Source organism: Bufo bufo, chromosome 2 (genome assembly GCF_905171765.1).
Source record: "Bufo bufo chromosome 2, aBufBuf1.1, whole genome shotgun sequence".
NCBI classification, from domain to species: Eukaryota; Metazoa; Chordata; class Amphibia; order Anura; family Bufonidae; genus Bufo; species Bufo bufo.
In genome coordinates, this window is record NC_053390.1 from 805,658,468 (window position 1) to 805,664,467 (window position 6,000).

Here is a 6,000-nt window from a genome sequence, read left to right on the forward strand (position 1 = left end):
GCACTGGCAGTGACTAAGCCCATGTAATACCCAGCACTGGCAGTGACTAAGCCCATGTAATACCCAGCACTGGCAGTGACTAAGCCCATGTAATACCCAGCACTGGCAGTGACTAAGCCCATGTAATACACAGCACTGGCAGTGACTAAGCCCATGTAATACACAGCACTGCCAGTTACTAAGCCCATGTAATACACAGCAGTGCCAGTGACTAAGCCCATGTAATACACAGCACTGGCAGTGACTAAGCCCATGTAATACCCAGCACTGGCAGTGACTAAGCCCATGTAATACACAGCAGTGACTAAGCCCATGTAATACAGAGCACTGGCAGTGACTAAGCCCATGTAATACCCAGCACTGGCAGTGACTAAGCCCATGTAATACACAGCACTGGCAGTGACTAAGCCCATGTAATACCCAGCACCGGCAGTGACTAAGTTAATGTAATACCCAGCACTGGCAGTGACTGAGCCCATGTAATACACAGCACTGCCAGTAACTAAGCCCATGTAATACCCAGCACTGGCAGTGACTAAGCCCATGTAATACAGAACACTGGAAGTGACTAAGCCCATGTAATACACAGCACTGGCAGTGACTAAGCCCATGTAATACACAGCACTGCCAGTGACTAAGCCCATGTAATACCCAGCACTGGAAGTGACTAAGCCCATGTAATACACAACACTGCCAGTGACTAAGTCCATGTTATACACAGCAGTGCCAGTGACTAAGCCCATGTAATACACAGCACTGCCAGTGACTAAGCCCATGTAATACACAACACTGGCAGTGACTAAGTCCATGTTATACACAGCACTGCCAGTGACTAAGCCCATGTAATACCCAGCACTGCCAGTGACTAAGCCCATGTAATACACAACACTGCCAGTGACTAAGTCCATGTTATACACAGCAGTGCCAGTGACTAAGCCCATGTAATACACAGCACTGCCAGTGACTAAGCCCATGTAATACACAACACTGGCAGTGACTAAGCCCATGTAATACACAGCATGGGCAGTGACTAAGCCCATGTAATACACAGCACTGCCAGTGACTAAGCCCATGTAATACCCAGCACTGGAAGTGACTAAGCCCATGTAATACACAGCACTGGCAGTGACTAAGTCCATGTTATACACAGCAGTGCCAGTGACTAAGCCCATGTAATACACAGCACTGCCAGTGACTAAGCCCATGTAATACCCAGCACTGGAAGTGACTAAGCCCATGTAATACACAGCACTGGCAGTGACTAAGTCCATGTTATACACAGCAGTGCCAGTGACTAAGCCCATGTAATACACAACACTGGCAGTGACTAAGCCCATGTAATACACAGCACTGCCAGTGACTAAGCCCATGTAATACACAGCAGTGCCAGTGACTAAGCCCATGTAATACACAGCACTGCCAGTGACTAAGCCCATGTAATACCCAGCACTGGCAGTGACTAAGCCCATGTAATACACAGCACTGGCAGTGACTAAGCCCATGTAATACACAGCACTGCCAGTGACTAAGCCCATGTAATACCCAGCACTGGCAGTGACTAAGCCCATGTAATACACAGCACTGGCAGTGACTAAGCCCATGTAATACCCAACACTGGCAGTGACTAAGCCCATGTAATACCCAGCACTGCCAGTGACTAAGCCCATGTAATATCCAGCACTGCCAGTGACTAAGCCCATGTAATACACAGCAGTGCCAGTGACTAAGCCCATGTAATACACAGCACTGGCAGTGACTAAGCCCATGTAATACACAGCACTGCCAGTGACTAAGCCCATGTAATACCCAGCAGTGCCAGTGACTAAGCCCATGTAATACACAGCACTGGCAGTGACTAAGCCCATGTAATACACAGCAGTGCCAGTGACTAAGCCCATGTAATACACAGCAGTGCCAGTGACTAAGCCCATGTAATACACAGCACTGGCAGTGACTAAGCCCATGTAATACACAGCACTGGCAGTGACTAAGCCCATGTAATACACAGCACTGGCAGTGACTAAGCCCATGTAATACACAGCACTGGCAGTGACTAAGCCCATGTAATACCCAGCACTGGCAGTGACTAAGCCCATGTAATACCCAGCACTGGCAGTGACTAAGCCCATGTAATACACAGCACTGGCAGTGACTAAGCCCATGTAATACCCAGCACTGCCAGTGACTAAGCCCATGTAAAGCACAGCACTGGCAGTGGCTAAGCCCATGTAATACACAGCACTGGCAGTGACTAAGCCCATGTAATACCCAGCACTGGCAGTGACTAAGCCCAAGTAATACCCAGCACTGGCAGTGAGTCAGCTCCTCTGTGCTGCTGGTTGCTGGGGATGACATCATCTGCGCAGAGCTGCAGTGCAGCACAGCCCGGCACTCACCTCTCTGCCCGGGGGCTTCTAGCTGGCATCTTCACGGCTGCAGTCCGGGGTGCACATGGGGTGATGCCCGGGCTCTACGTGTCCTGCACTGGCAGCAGCGGCTCCCCTGGCCGCCCCCGCATCCCTCTGTGTGTCAGGAATAGCTCCGGCTGGAGAGGAGGCGGAGGGGGAGGGGGAGCAGCGCTGCCGGCACCGTCAGTACGGAGCAGACATCCCCCGGACCTGCCCCGCGGGGCCCCAGCCACTCATCCTGACTGACACGGCGGGGGTGACGTCATCACTGACCTGTACACAGCGTCCCCGCAAGGACCACAACTCCCAGCATGTTCTGTCTGCTCATCCAAGGTGCTATCGTGTATATCCAGCTAACATATACAGCTCAACTGTCCCAGTCAGCTCTGCTACACTCAGTAACCCCTAACTGTCCGGAGAGGTCTGTAATAGAAATGGGTGCAATATAAACGAGGGATGGGACTGGGATAATAATGACGTCATCCTCACCCTATCCGTTATCTATCATTTCTATTATCTCCTATCTATCTATTATCTATCTATCTATCTATCTATCTATCTATCTATTATCTATCTATCTATCTATCTATCTATCTATCTATCTATCTATCTATCTATTATCTATCTATTATCTATCTATCTATCTCCTATCTATTATCTATCTATCACATATCTATCTATCTATTATCTATCTATTATCTATCTATCTATCTATCTATTATCTATCTATTATCTATCTATCTATCTATCTATCTATCTATTATCTATCTATCTATCTATCTATTATCTATCTATCTATCTATCTATCTATTATCTATCTATCTATCTATCACATATCTATCTCATATCTATCTATTATCTATCTATCTATCTATCTATCTATCTATCTATTATCTATCTATTATCTATCTATCTATCTATCTCATATCTATCTATCTATCTATCTATTATCTATCTATCTCCTATCTATCTATTATCTATCTCCTATCTATCTATCTATCTATCTATCATCTATCTATCTATTATCTATCTATTATCTATCTATCTATCTATCATTTCTATTATCTCCTATCTATCTATTATCTATCTATCTATCTATCTATCTATCTATCTATCTATCTATCTATTATCTATCTATTATCTATCTATCTATCTATCTATCTATCTATTATCTATCTATTATCTATCTATCTATCTATCTATCTATCTATCTATCTATCTATTATCTATCTATCTATCTATCTATCTATTATCTATCTATCACATATCTATCTATCTATTATCTATCTATCTATCTATCTATCTATCTATCATCTATCTATCTATTATCTATCTATCTATCTATCTATCTCCTATCTATCTATCTATCTATCTATCTATCTATCACATATCTATCTCATATCTATCTATTATCTATCTATCTATCTATCTATCTATCTATCTATCTATCTATCTATCTATCATCTATCTATTATCTATCTATCTATCTATCTATCTCATATCTATCTATCTATCTATTATCTATATATCTATTATCTATCTATCTCCTATCTATCTATTATCTATCTCCTATCTATCTATTATCTATCTATCTATCTATCTATCTATCTCATATCTATCTATTATCTATCTATCTATCTATCTATCTATCTATCTATTATCTATCTATTATCTATATATCTATTATCTATCTATCTCCTATCTATCTATTATCTATCTCCTATCTATCTATCTATCTATCTATCTATCTATCTATCTATCTATCTATTATCTATCTATTATCTATCTATCTATCTCCTATCTATCTATTATCTATCTATCTATCTATCTATCTATCTATCTATCTATCTATCTATCATCTATCTATCTATTATCTATCTATTATCTATCTATCTATCTATTATCTATCATTTCTATTATCTCCTATCTATCTATTATCTATCTATCTATCTATCTATCTATCTATTATCTATCTATCTATTATCTATCTATCTATCTATCTATCTATCTATCTATTATCTATCTATCTATCTATCTATCTATCTATCTATTATCTATCTATCTATCTATCTATTATCTATCTATCACATATCTATCTATCTATCTATTATCTATCTATTATCTATCTATCTATCTATCTATCTATCTATCTATCTATCTATCTATCTATCTATCTATCTATCTATCTATCTATCTATTATCTATCTATCTATCTATCTATCTATCTATCTATCTATTATCTATCTATTATCTATCTATCTATCTATTATCTATCTATCTATCTATTATCTATCTATCTATTATCTATCTATCTATCTATCTATCTCCTATCTATCTATCTATCTATCTATCTATCTATCTATCTATCTATCACATATCTATCTCATATCTATCTATTATCTATCTATTATCTATCTATCTATCTATCTATCTATTATCTATCTATCTATCTATCTATCTATCTATCTATCTCATATCTATCTATTATCTATCTATCTATCTATTATCTATCTATTATCTATCTATCTCCTATCTATCTATCTATCTATCTATTATCTATCTATTATCTATCTATCTATCTATTATCTATCTATCTATCTATTATCTATCTATCTATTATCTATCTATCTATTATCTATCTATCTATCTATCTATCTATCTCCTATCTATCTATCTATCTATCTATCTATCTATCTATCTCATATATATCTATTATCTATCTATCTATCTATTATCTATCTATTATCTATATATCTATTATCTATCTATCTCCTATCTATCTATTATCTATCTCCTATCTATCTATTAATCTATCTATCTATCTATCTATCTATCTATCTATCTATCTATCTATCTATCTATCTATCTATCTATCTCATATCTATCTATTATCTATCTATCTATCTATCTATCTATCTATCTATCTCCTATCTATCTATCTATCTATCTATTATCTATCTATCATCTATCTATCTCCTCTCTATTATCTATCTATCTATTATCTATCTATTATCTATCTATCTATTATCTATCTATTATCTATCTATCTATTATCTATCTATCTATCTATTATCTATCTATCATCTATCTATCTCCTCTCTATTATCTATCTATCTATTATCTATCTATCTATCTATCTATCTATCTATCTATTATCTATCTATCTATCTATCTATTATCTATCTATCTCCTATCTATCTATTATCTATCTCCTATCTATCTATTATCTATCTATCTATCTATCTATCTATCTATCTATCTATCTATCTATCTATCTATCTATCTATTATCTATCTATCTATCTCATATCTATCTACTATCTATCTATCATCTATCTATCTATCTATCTATCTATCTCATATCTATCTACAGGTGAAACTCAAAAAATTAGAATATCGTGCAAAAGTTTATTTATTTCAGTAATGCAGCTTAAAATTAGAATTTTGTGAAAAGGTCCAATATTCTAGGCTCAAAGTGTCACACTCTAGTCAGATGATTAGTCCATACCCCCTGAGCAAAGGGAACATTACTCTGCTCCTGAACCGTAGTAAGACGTAGGATCTGCAGTCCACACGAAGAGATCTCCCCTCTT

At 37.5% G+C, this 6,000-nt stretch overlaps 1 protein-coding gene across 1 annotated transcript in view; it reads right to left on the reverse strand.

Annotated features, from left to right (window-relative positions):
* LZTS3 (leucine zipper tumor suppressor family member 3) overlaps positions 1 to 2,501 on the reverse strand; it is a 101,875-nt gene extending 99,374 nt beyond the window's left edge. Inside the window, exon 1 of the mRNA XM_040419326.1 lies at positions 2,397 to 2,501. The gene's annotated coding sequence lies outside the window, so the exon portion shown is untranslated. The remainder of the gene's footprint in view (positions 1 to 2,396) is intronic.
* Positions 2,502 to 6,000: the final 3,499 nt, after the last annotated feature.